Source organism: Acomys russatus, chromosome 13 (genome assembly GCF_903995435.1).
Source record: "Acomys russatus chromosome 13, mAcoRus1.1, whole genome shotgun sequence".
NCBI lineage: Eukaryota > Metazoa > Chordata > Mammalia > Rodentia > Muridae > Acomys > Acomys russatus.
The window spans coordinates 45,779,482-45,792,998 of NC_067149.1; positions in this window are offsets into that span (position 1 = coordinate 45,779,482).

The window sequence follows — 13,517 nt, forward strand, 5'->3', positions numbered from 1 at the left end:
TGCACGCGTACATGGGTGATTCCTTCAGCCACAGTGGCTGGAGCCCCCTGCGGCATTCCTCATTTTTAATTATAGGAAAAGGGAGGAATGTTAGAATTCGCTTCAGTCTGCCTACCTGTGATGTTGTTGCCTACCAGCCACGAGGGCATGGCCCTGCCCAGTGTATAAAAGGACAGACCTACCTCGTCCCTTTCTCTCTTTTACTTTCTTCCTCTGTCTATCTCTGGGGTGCCCCTCTCCCCCTTTCCTTCTCTCCCTATGCTCATTTAATAAACCTCATATAATCTAATATCGTATCTGACATCTGGTATCTTATTATCTGGCATCTTCTTGCCATTTTCTTTTATTAATTATAAAGGGCAGTTTTACCAGGACAGTAATAGAGAGAGAACTCAGGTGAAGACCAAATGAGCCAGAGAATGAGAAGGAGCCAGAAGATTAGAGCAGATTGCTGGAGTTAGGTCGAGGCCAAGCAGAGCAATTCAGGAGCCGAGAGAGAGGCCAGATTGACTAAGTCTGGTTAGAGGAGTTTGAGCCAGAACAGCTGAGTTGAACCAGCCAGCATAGTTCAACAAGACAAGGGTGAGCTCATTAAGCAGTAAGTCTCAGAGGCTGAACATGTGCTAGGCCTAGGTTAGAGTGTACGGAGGCGAGAAGCTTCCAGAACTAGGTAGGCCTCGGTTAGCAGATAGAGGCAGTAAGCCTCCCAGACAACAACCGAAGCAGGCAAAAGAAAAGTTCCTTTTATACGTCTCTTCAGGAAAAGTCTGTCACACAACAGTTTGGAATCCGTGTTTTAATGAAGAATCACAGGCTGTTAGGCTAGGTGCTTCAGGAGCCAGGTTTTGAGAGTAATACCTTAAGCTAAATGAAGGAGACACATATGCTCCAACTGTATGTGTCAGCTGTCGGAGGAGCTGGCTTATTGGGTATCTGGAGCACACAGATGATTACATACGACTGTATTAACAGTGTTTTCTGACTCCAGCATCACGCTATATGGTGTGTCAGTGGGTTTCACCAAAGCAACTTGGCTTAGCAGTCGACCTAGCTGATGGGATTACATAGGATACTGATAATGCAGCTTCTCAAAAGAGTGGAGTCTTGCCTTTGTCTCTTTCCTGAGGGATTCCATGGGAAATTATATACATGCAGTTGTGGCCAATTATAAATATGAGCATCATTTTAGTATGACATTGTGCCTAATAATATACAATAGAAGCCACACGGTGGTGGTGCACACCTTTAATCCCAGCTCTTGGGAGGCAGAGGCAGGCAGATTTCTGTGAGTTCGAGGCCAGCCTGGTCTACAAAGTGAGTCCAGGACAGCCAAGGCTGCACAGAGAAACCCTGTCTTGAAAAACCAAAACAAACAAACAAACAATATATATTACACACACACACACGAGTTTTTTTTTTGTTTTGTTTCTCAAGAAAGGGTTTCTCTGTGTAGCCTTGGCTGTCCTAAACTCGCTTTGTAGACCAGGCTGGCCTCGAACTCACAGCCATCCACCTGCCTCTGCCTCCATCCCAAGTGCTGGGATTAAAGGCGTGCACCACCACTCCCGGCACAATAGGGTTTTGTGAAGGTTGGATTGGAGCTTACCTGTGGCTCACGGTCTTCTGCTTTGCCACTCCTCACAGCCTTGGTTCTTGAGCACACGTGCCTGTGTGGAGGATGGCATGGAGACACTGCTGAGCTCATTCACCGTAGGACCGTGATAAGGAAGCCATATGATAAAAGCAGGAGAAACAAAATGCAGGGTAGGAATACATATATGGAGAGATGCTTGTTTCAGCTCACTGTATGGGGGTGTATGTGTGGAGAAACATTATGAAAGAGTTTCGTATGCTGTACACATCCACTGACTTGAGGAACTCTGCTAGATAAGTTTGAGGTCCGACATCTCCAGATATCCATTTGCACTGAGTATATGATGGTGGACTTCCTTTTCTCAGCATCGTTCTCACTCCACCTGATCTGGCAACCTCAGAGTTTGTAAGGGGCATCACACAGGCCTCAGGGGAGATCACAGACCCAGCCCTTTCCCGCTAAGAAAACCTGTTTAGCAAACACCACCCTATGCTAAGGAGATCCATGGCCTCCAGCAAATGACTTTTAATCTTACCTAGAAGTTAGTCCCTCACCCATAGGATAATTAAGTACTGTGTTTTTCTTCTTGTGATAGGACCCCATGCTACTGCATGTAAATAAGACAGTGTGTACTGTGTGTAGATTAAGTATCCTGGTGCTTCTAGCTGGAGCAAATCAGATGCATTCACCCTCAAGCCCCTCCCCACTGTCCAAGGTTTATAAATAAAGGCTGGCTGGTGTACTCTTTCTCTGGTGCTTGCCATTCCTCCACTATGGCCATCTGACACCCCATTTATTCTAGGGGAGAACTGCCTCTGTTGGACACCTAGTGGTCAAACATTGATGGTGGAACTGCCTCAGCATCTTCTGGAACCTCCTCCATTGCCTCCTCTAGCTTGGAGCTAATGGTAAGTGAAGTACCTGCATCTCACTGGACCTGCCTGCTGGCTGGTTTTAGCTGTTTCCTGCTTCCTCTGCGCAGCTAGACAAAGGACTATAACACTTTGGGTATCAACAGGGACTTGTGGAGCTCCAGAGCCTCCACTGCCTTCTGATATCAGCACTCTCATTCTAAAAGAGCTAAGGTATAACCCTCCATGGAAAACTCATTTCCCACTTCCCCCAGTGAGACCTGGAAGCTGGCCTTCTACCCAGGCCACTGGCCTCTTCCTGAGTGCTCTAAGCTGCCCCTAAGCAAGAAGTGGGACCTTAGGACCTTTGATCTCAAGGTCTGCCCATTCTAGTCTGGAAGCAAGCAGCACCTGGACCAGCCCACCAGACGGACATGGATGGAATCCTGGATCGACCCACTGGGTGCTGAACGACACTGTTTGCTACAGAGAGATTCATCCCACTAGCAACTGTGAACTAATCAAGTAGGGAGCACTCCTGCCAGTCAGGTCAGTAACCACATCTTGTTGCGGGATATGGGGAGAAATGGGCAGAAGTGGAGGCCATGCAGGAGCAGGCAGCTGAGGGCCGGACTTGATATACATGTCTAACACTGTTCTACAGCAGAAGAGGGGCCCTACACACAAGGTGGGTGACCCTTACTTTGGTGACACACTTCCACAGTTACACACTTAACTTGTGCCATGGATTTTACTTCTCTCCTTACTCCCACTCAGGAGAGCGCACACAACAAAATACAACAGAGTAACTTCACAGACTCGCCTCTAGTCCATCAAAAATGCAACTTAAAAACTTGAGTATTGAATGATTATGGGCAGCGTGCAACTACTTACAACTGATGGTCCTCCACCAAGATGTGGTAATCCTATAGGCTGGGCCTGGTGAGCTTAACCTCTACTGGACCTGTTGCAGAGGCAAGCAGTGAATTTAGACAAAGTCAATTCCCCATTCCTTTCTTCAGTCCTTGAACTCCATATTACTGAGACCAGGTCCTGGCAGTGGGGAATTTTGGGAAGACTTTGGAGGAGAGAGAGGCATTGCCTGATACCTGCAGTTCCCAAAATTGTCTCCATCCTCAACGGGGAGAATGGATGGTTTCTTCCATTTTTATAATAATATTCAAATTATTTCCCATATATTTCTTGGACTGTGGAAAAATATTCACAGCATCAAATTGACCACTGTAACAGTCTTTAGGCAGTTCAGTAGTATTAGCACACTCATGGTCTTAAACTGACCCGTCCCGTGGGTCCAGTTATTCGGGGGGGGGGGGGTTGAAGGGGGTCACGGCCTGTGAATGAAGAACGGGCGGGAGAGAGACACGACTCAAGGAAGTATACCTTGTCAAGAGTCATTTACTGAAAGCGAATGTTTGAATTTATAGCATGGTTCGGGGAGGGCGGGGGTAGGAAGGAGTGCGGTGGGAGAGTACAGAATCTTCTGGGGTAAGAACCCCGGGATAATGTGTGGGGAGGGGGAGGAAATAGGTAGCTTGTCTCAGAAGTCACGGTACGCTGAATGTTCCTTTTCTCAGGGCCAGGCAGAATGTCTGTGGTTGCCAGTCAGGATGTTTGATAAGTTCTTTCAACAGTAGGCTTGAGGCCAGCTGGAGTCCGGCTCAGCCAGGGGTCTCTTGGCCCCCAACATCTCCCCCTTCCTTTTTTATTAAGGGCCCTAGCACCACCTTCTGTCAAATAAGGTCTCACACATTCCCGAAAGTGCTCGCCATCGGGGTGGCGGAAGGCGAAAACTGTCGCCACATCAGGGCGCAGCATCTCGCAGCTCTCTATAGTTTGTTATATGGGCAATGAGCTTAGAAAAAGGAAATGGTCCGATCAAGGCTGGAACATGACTCTGGACCGACCGATCGAGGACCATCTTGGAGGTGACACTCAGTGCCATCCCGCGTGCAATGGGCAATTTTCCCCGCGGGGTGCAATGGCCACTGGGTGCACGCAGATATAGGGTGCCTTTCGACGTGCAATGGCAACTAGGGCCAGTCGAGTGCAAAGGCCACGCAGAGAGAAAAGAGAGAGAGACTCATTGCAAGTTAGTTATTTAGGACTTAAAGGCTATCCGCCAGGCCTGAGGGGATTGGTCTGACCTCTAGGGCAAAAAGGCTGTGCGGTAGGAACCGAGGATGATGGAAGGGGGTTTGATGAGGTTACCAGAAACACCTAGGGCAGAGCCAAGCCCTCCATCTGGCATCACGTAATGCCTGGAAATGTAGGGGCTGTCCATTGGGCTGCGGTGAAGGCTGTTGGACCCCTGAAGTCTCTGTTTCAGAGGCATTATTTTAAGGATCTTCTGAGGAGAGACGGTGGTAATGGACCTGTATATTTTTGGTAGCAAAGTCAACCTGGCTTTTAACAAAGGTGGTTAAACGATGGAAGGCCCAAGGCCCAAAAGAAAGGAGGAGGAGGATCCCCACAAAGGGGCCCAGGAGGCTGGGCAAGAGGGTAGTGAGCCAGGGGGAGGAGGAAAACCAATTCTGATACCAGGATTCTTGTTTCTCTCTGGCTCGCTGGCGTTCTTCCAGGGCCTTGGAAACTTTGTCAAGGCTTTTTTGTGCCAGTCCTGTTTTACTAACATAGAAACAACATTCCTCTTTAAGAGCAGCACAGAGCCCCCTCTCCTTGAGGAAAAGGAGATCAAGGCCTCTGCGGTTTTGAAGAACTACCTCTGCAAGGGAATCAAGGGAATCTGTTATCTCCTGAATCCCATCTCTCATATTGGAAATATCTCTATCGATAATTGTCTGGAGCTCGGCAAAACCTTGTTTGGAGGTCACCAGGGAGGCAATTCCTGTACCTGCCCCCACCGCACCAAGGCCCAAAATAGTGGCTACGGTGAGGGTCGTAATGGGCTCTCTTTTAGATCGGGGGTGGATGGAGATGCCCGTATCTATAAAGTTCAGGAAATCTTCAGGGTTGTGGACGGAGAAGCGAGGGAATAAGAGAACCGTCACACACCAATCACGCTTTTGGATAAACAAAGGGGTAATGAGAAAAGAGGCCAGGCCTGAAGAGCAGGCAAAATAAGTACCATTAGGGGCTAAGGCAAATTTAAAGGTGGTATTTAATACAAGAGTCTGATTGCAAACCTCCAATAGGTCTCTGGGGGAAGCATATTTGGGCCCAGAAGGCAGGTGCCGAAACCAGAAATAGATTGAACTGTAATGGAGTTGTCAGGTTCGGATGTGGAAAGGGTGGAAGATGTCTCATCGGTAAAGGAGGGGGTGGAAAAGAGCGTGATGCCCTCATAGTAAGGGGGGGTGGGGGAGAAACATATCCAACATTCTGGGTAAGTGGAGGAGTTAGTACTTTTAAGGGTCTGGATAGTGGCATTAGCAAGATCAATAATGAGTTCTGTAGTACTAGGGGGACCAACAGGGATGGTGGGTTGGAACAGGGTAGGGAAAGAAGAGCGGAGGGTGGCAGAAGGATGAGGGGTTGGCTGTAGCTTAGGAGCAGGAGGCTTAGGGGCGGCTGCTACAGGCTTATGAAGCATATTATTGGGGCCTGCAGAGGCAGCATTTTTATTGGGGACTTCTTTTAAGAGCCTGATTTTAAAGGTTAATCCCATGTCATAACCTACTTTATAAAGGCGTAGGCCCCACTCAAAGCCCCTGCCAGTCCAAGTTTGACGTTTACCTGGGGCGGTGAAGGAGATGGATAGGGGATTGCACTAACCGAGGGTGGGGGAATGAGCCCTCGCTATTGCAAAGCTTTTTTAAGTCATCAGGCATATAGTGATTATTAACTTCAGGGTGTATCCAAGAACTAGTGACAGAGATATAATCCCAGGAGGAAGATGGCTTCCAATAAGTGGTTCCCGATGTCTCACATCCCCAGGAGGCACAAAAGAAATCATTAGAGCCTCTGCACTTATAATCAATGGTCCGGGGATGATGAGAGGTGCCAGGGCAAACATATAGGCCTCCATTTAGTCCCCAGTACCCTTGTCTTCTTAAAGCCTTATGAAGCAGTATTCGTTCTAAATCATTGCGGCATCCGACATAGTCTTTTCCTCTTTTGGGCTGTTCGGGAGCCTTAGACTCACGCGGGGGCCAAAAAATGTCCTCAGTACCCCAGTCGGGGTTAGCCCAGAGTGCCAGTGCGCAGAGGTCTATTTGGAGGACCGGCCAATGGGGCTGAGTCCCCAGGTGGCTACTGGAATTAACGATGTCGCCAGCCTGGTTTTCAATGACCCATGTGTAATTGAATATCACATAGGGATTATAGTGGGGGAGGGAGAGGGGAGTACTTACCACTGGGCTCAGGAGAACGAGGAAGAAGATGAGCAGGGACATTCTATGAGAAAACACATCTATTGATCTTCCTCAGGGACTTTCCCTGGGGAGGTCATTGGGTTAGCCAGTTTGATTAGCCTTTCAGGAAGCCATCGAGCATTTTGTTGAGTCTGGTCATAGACACAGGCGTGTCCTTTGCCTCAAATGAGCACAGGGTCTGGTCCATGCCATTGATGAGTCAATGGATCTTTCCATAGTACTTGAGCATAAGTATCAGTGGTTGAAGGATGCCAGAATCTATCGGCAGCCGACTTTCCCTGACTATCAAGGGTTAAAAAATTAAGGACAAATAAGGCATGATTTAATTAATTTTTATGATTATTATTGATGGGGTATAATATCCCCCCAGAATTTTTGAGTTTTAAAATCATATTTTTTAAGGTTTGATGAGCTCTTTCTACTATGCCTTGTCCTTGAGGATTGTAGGGTATTCCAGTAACATGTTTAATTTGTAATTGGGCGCAAAAGCTTTTAAAGGAGGAGCTAGTATAGCCAGGTCCAATGTCTGTCTTAATGGTAGAGGGCCGGGGCATAACTGTGAGGCAGGAGAGAACATGGTTGATTACATTCCTTGTAGCCTCCCCGGACTGAAGGGTGGCGTAAAGGAATCCACTAAAGATGTCTGTAGACACATGGATGTATTTCAGCTTCCCAAAAGGGGCAAAATGGGTAACGTCCATTTGTCACAATTCTCCTGGGGTGAGTCCCCGAGGGTTAACTCCCAGATGTGGTTCAGGGAGGAAGGTAATGCAGTGTTGACATTGACGTACAATCTGTTGGGCCTGTTCTCTGGTAATGGAGAACATTTGTCTCAGGGTTTGAGCATTTAGGTGGTGTAGTTGATGAGCCTGTTGGGCCATCTGAAGGGGGTGCCGTTCTTGGGATAACAGAATTAAGAAGGTGTCTCTGGTGGCTAGATCGGCCAAATGATTGCCCTTGGCCAAAGGTCCAGGCAGACCAGTATGGGCATGAATATGTCCAACAAAGAAGGGACATGTTTTTTGTTGGATACTTAGTTGGATTTTAGCAAAGAGAGGGGAAGCATTAGTATCTGGCCGAATAAAGGGCACAGTTTCTAACAGAGGAATGGAGCAAGCGATGTAAGTGCTATCAGTATAGAGATTAAAGGGGCAGTCCTGTAGGGTCTGAAACACTTGGAAGACCGCAGTCAGTTCCACCAGTTGAGCAGAAAATAGATTAGTCTGAAACCTGGTAGTTTGTCCATCAATAACATAGGCAGCCACACCGGAGGAGGAGCCATCAGTAAAAACCAGGGGGGCTTGTGGGATAGGGGTACTCTTGGTATGTTTAGGAAAAATTAAGGCTTGTTTACTGAGAAATTGGATAAGTTTGTCAGAGGGGAGATGGCTATCAATTTTTCCCTGGAAGGAAAAGCAATTGATGGCCCAGTCATCGGATGTTTGTAGTAGCCATTGAATTTGGGCGGGGCTATAGGGTTGGCTGACTATGTCCGGGTCTTTTCCAAATATTTTAAGGGAGCTCTCTCTTCCCAACCTGAGTATTTGGGCCACTAGGAGAGGATATGAGGAAAGGACTTTGGAAGGGGTAGCGGGTAAATGTAACCAGTATAACGGTTTATTTTGCCATAGCAAACCTGTGGGCGAAAAAGTGGTGGGGAGGATCAACAGCCAGAGAGGGGAAGAGGGGGAGTAATATGAAATGGTCTGATTTGAAATAGCAACCTGAACAACCTGTAAGGATTTTATAGCCTCAGGGGTCAGTTGTCGAGGGGCAGAGGGGTCAGGATCGCCCTGAAGAATAGAAAAAAGGGGCTTAAGGTCTCCAGTGGTGAGTTTTAAATAGGGGCGCAACCAGTTAATGTCCCCCAGGAGCTTCTGGAAATCGTTTAGGGTGTGTAAAGAATCTCTTCTAAGTTCCATTTTTTGAGTGAGGATCTTATGAGAATGTAACTCGTATCCCAAAAACAAATGAGGGGGCTGAAGTTGAACCTTTTCTGGCGCAATATGGAGCCCAAACTCTTGGAGTCTGGCTACTAGGGAGGACGCAACTCGCAGGAGCTTCTCACCATCCGCTCCCGCCAAAAGGATATCATCCATGTAGTGGATAAGGTAGAGATCAGGATGTTCAAGGCGAAAGGGATCTATGGCTTGGGCCACATACTTTTGGCAAAGAGTAGGGCTATTGGCCATACCTTGGGGGAGTACCTTCCACTGGAAGCGAGGGGAGGGTCCTACACAATTAACAATGGGTAGGCTAAAGGCAAAGCGCTTGCAATCCTCCGGATGTAAAGGGATGCAAAAGAAGCAGTCTTTAAGATCAATAACAATTTTTGAAAATCCCTTGGGAATGGCGACAGGGGAGGGGAGTCCTGGCTGAAGGGCTCCCATGGGAACCATAGTTTTATTTATTTCTCTAAGGTCTTGTAGTAGACGCCATTTACCCCCCTTTTTTAGGATGACAAAAATGGGGGTGTTCCAAGGAGACGTAGAGGGTTCAATATGGCCTGCGGACAGCTGTTCCTGCACCAACTGCATGGCCGCGGTGAGTTTTTTGGTGGGGAGGGGCCATTGGTCGATCCAGACAGGGGAGTCATTTTTCCAAGTAATCTTATCAGCCTGGAGTGCAGGGGGAGCAACGGCCCTTATAAAAAAGAAGTATGATAACCCAATCCCGTTCGATCTAGTTTGGGGGTGGTCTGGACAGGGGTTGGGCATCCCTGACTATTTTTGCCCAAGCCCTGACCGGGGAGAAATCCCTGATCTAGCATTTGTTGTGTCACAGTAGGAGAGGGGCTGAAAAGGTAAACCCCCATCTGGGTTAATATATCTCGTCCCCAAAGGTTAACAGGCAGGCCAGGGACGATGAATGGCTGGATACAGCCCGTATTGCCATCAGGATCCTCCCATGTCAGAATCTGGGAACTTTGGAGGGTGTTGGTGGACATGCCTATGTCCTGGAGGTGGGTTAGGGAGGGCTGGCACGGCCAGGAGGAAGGCCAAAAGGCCTGAGATAAAACAGTGGAATCTGTTCCTGAATCGAGAATGTCTTTAAAGTATTTGCCATTAAGTTTAAGTTTAAGGTGTGGGTGTTCTTTGGTAATCATTTGGACCCAATAAATGTCAGAGGATCCGGGAGCAGAGGGCCCCTTGGGCGGCCCCATTGAGGGCGAGCCACAAAGCCGCTGCAACTCTCGCGGGCTCCCTGAACAATCCCAGCCAGGGGAGAGAGAATGGACCCCCGGGCAGGGATCGCCCTCTAAGCGGCCACGGCGGCAGAGGTGGACCGAGCCAAAAGTCCTAGGGAAAAGCCTCTCTGTTCACCATTAAGAGCATATCTGCCCTGTCCAAGAAGCCCATTCAATGTCCGCCGTCTGGCGGAAGCACGGCCACCCTGGCCATCAGACCGCGCCATGGAGCGGCAGCGGCCTGACCAGTCCGTGCGCCAAGAGAGAAACTGGCCCCGTGCCAACACGGACTGGGCGACATCAGTCCACCCACTGGGCGCGAGACACCCGCCGCCACTGAGGCTCCCAAGCAAGGGGAGGGCAAAGGGGGCACCCGGGCCACAATTTTCGACTGCAGCATTCAACTTTTTCTATTTTATGAAAGGGAGTTTATGATAAACAGCAGGAGCGGGTGCCCGACCATTGGCGCCACCCCCAGTTCCACCATCTGGATCATGGTCGGAGGCGGACTGCTCCACCCCGGAGCCAGAACGGAGATCAATGAGGGGAGGAGGGCCCCTGCGAACGGACCGCCGCGAGGCAGAGGCGGAAGAGGAGGGGAGCCGAGAAGGCGTGGAAGGGGGAACAGGCTGATGGCCAGCAGACCGGGAAGCGGAAGGTTGAGACGGCGGAGTGGGAGCCGAGGCAGTCTCTCGGCCAGACTCAGGGGCCGTGTGGGAGCGTGTGACAGGGAAGGCGAGGCAGATGGGAGACGAGTCTGAAAGGGGAGACGAGCAGAGAACGGAGAGACTAGAGAGGCGATTTTGAAGTTGGAGGACTTCTGTAAGGTCTTGAATCTGTTGAGTCAGGCGGGATTTCATAGCGGTGAGTGCAGCGGCAGGCAAAGAGGGCGCGGCAGGCAAAGAGGGCGCGGCAGGCAAAGAGGCAGTGAGGGGAAGGGGAAGGGTCGGGAGGGCCAAGGGAGGCCACTCTTCGGAGTGATAGCGGGCGGCTTCCTCCTCAAGGGTCGCAGCGTCCATTCTGGGCAAGGAGGACGACGGGCAGAGCAGAGGGAGAGGTAGGGGGGTTAGAGGGAGGGTTCTTGGCCGCAGGAAAGACAGGGGCACAGAAAGGAGAACAGCCACGTTCTACAGAAGAGAGAGAGAGTTGTTATAGGCGGACGGGAGAGAAGGATAGCGAGGGGCCGTAGAAGAAGGAGGTGGCGGCTGGGGAGAGTCCGGAGATGGCTTGACAAGGGGGTCCTGAGGGGAAGAGCCCGGAGGGATATCTATGAGAGTGAAAGGAGAAGCAGGGCCAGAGGCGCGAGAGGAGGAACGAGAAGGCGGTAAGGAAGACTTGAGACAGTATTCAGCAACAGAAAGGAGTTGTTTGTGTCCAGTCTCCGACTTGGAGGTCTCAATTATGTCTCGAATAAGCCCCCAGTATGAAAAAATATTGTGTCCGAGGACCTCATTTTCATCCCTATTTATTAAAACATTTAATTCACGACCGACCCACTGCCATTTGTGTGAATCGATGGTCGGCCCGTCAATAATGAACCAGGGACATTTCTCATCGACAAAAATGAAAAATTCAACCAAATGTTTCTTTTTAACCCTTATGCCTCTCTCTCTGAGGGCGTCTTTGAGGCCCCTGATGAATTGAGCCTCTTTAGACAATGTCTAACCCATTCTGAGAAGTAGGACAGATGACACACCTAATAGTTGAAGCGGCCGGGCGAGCGGCGACAACCATGAATTCCAAGGGTCGATCGCGATCTTAATCTGTCCGGGAGGCGACCCATACTCCGACAACCACATTGGGCGCCACCTGACCCGACCCGCGGGTCCAGTTATTCGGGGGGTAGAAGGGGGTCGCGACCTGTGAATGAAGAACGGGCAAGAGAGAGACACGACTCAAGGAAGTATAACTTGTCAAGAGTCGTTTACTGAAAGCGGGTGTTTGAATTTATAGCATGGTTCAGGGAGGGCGGGGGTAGGAAGGAGTGCAGTGGGAAAGTACAGAATCTTCTGGGGTAAGAACCCCGGGGTAATGTGTGGGGAGGGGGAGGAAATAGGTGGCTTCTCTCAGAAGTCACGGTATGCTGAATGTTCCTTTTTTCAGGGCCAGGCAGAATGTCTGTGGTTTCTCAGAAGTCACGGTACGCTGAATGTTCCTTTTCTCAGGGCCAGGCAGAATGTCTGTGGTTGCCAGTCAGGATGTTTGATAAGTTCTTTCAACAGTAGGCTTGAGGCCAGCTGGAGTCCGGTTCAGCCAGGGGTCTCTTGGCTCCCAACATTAAACAACTATCACCACAGTCTTGTCTAGAAACCCCACATCTCACGAAACCAAACCTTTATACTTGTCAAACAGAAATCGTCCCCTTGCCTTTCCCTTCAGCTCCTACAGCCATCGTCTTCTGTCCCTGCTCTTTAGCTACGTGAAATACGGCACGTAAGAGGAACTAACCAGGCTGTCTCAGGGCGGCTTATTTCACTTAGCCTCGTATCCTCAGGGTTCTTCTGTTCTGCAGCCTGTGTCAGAATGCTCTTTCTTTCTAAGGCCAGATAGTGGGCTGCTTTATTTAGGCTCTGGATTTTCTGCTTCTGTTCCTCGGTTGATGGGCACATAGGTTTCTTCCTTGTTTTAGCTATTACGAACAACTGTGAATCTGCTTTTAATTGTTTGGAAGTGTCTAGAAATAGTCAGTTGGTCATACAACAACTCTGTGTTTGATTGCTCGAGAAATTGTCATTTTCCACAGCAGTTGCAGCATTTCACGGTCTCTTCAATAGCACGCATGCGCCAGTTTTTCTGCGTCCCAGTTAGCACTTTGCCCCTGTTCCTTCCTTCTATTCCTCCTTCATTGCATCCTTCTAGCTATCCTAATGGGGGGCTTTAGGTTGTCTTTTCAGAAATGATTAGCTATTTTGATTATTTTCCTTTGTGCTTATTAGAAACATACACATTTGGAAAAATTTACACAAGTTCCTTGCCAACTTTTTATGCTTTTTATCAGTTATTTGAGTTTTGGTTGTTGAATGTTAACTTTCTGTGGTCTGAATATTAATCACTCATTGACTGATTGATCTTTTTTAAAAAAGAATTGTTGTTTCTTTGTGTGTGTCACCCTGGAACTTGCTTTGTAGACCAGGCTAGCCTCAAATTCACAGAGTTCCACCTACCTTTGCCTCCTGAATGCTGGATTAAAGGCATGTGCCACCACTACATGGCTTATTAGTCACTTATCAAGTATATGACTTACAAATATTTTCTTCCATTCTCTAGGCTTCCTCTTAAATGTTTCTGTAGACAGGGTCGCACATGTATCCCTATGTGGCTTCAAGCTTGGAATCCTGCTAATCCAGCCTTCTGAATGCTAGAATTACAGACATGAGCCCCCACACTTAACAAGGCACATTTGTTTTAGATTTCTTGAAGTCCAATTATTAGCCTATTTTTAATTTTGCTATCTGTTCCTTTGGTGTCACATCAAAAGGAATCATTGCCTCATCTGCTGTCATAATTCTGTTTCCTTATATTTACTTCTAAAA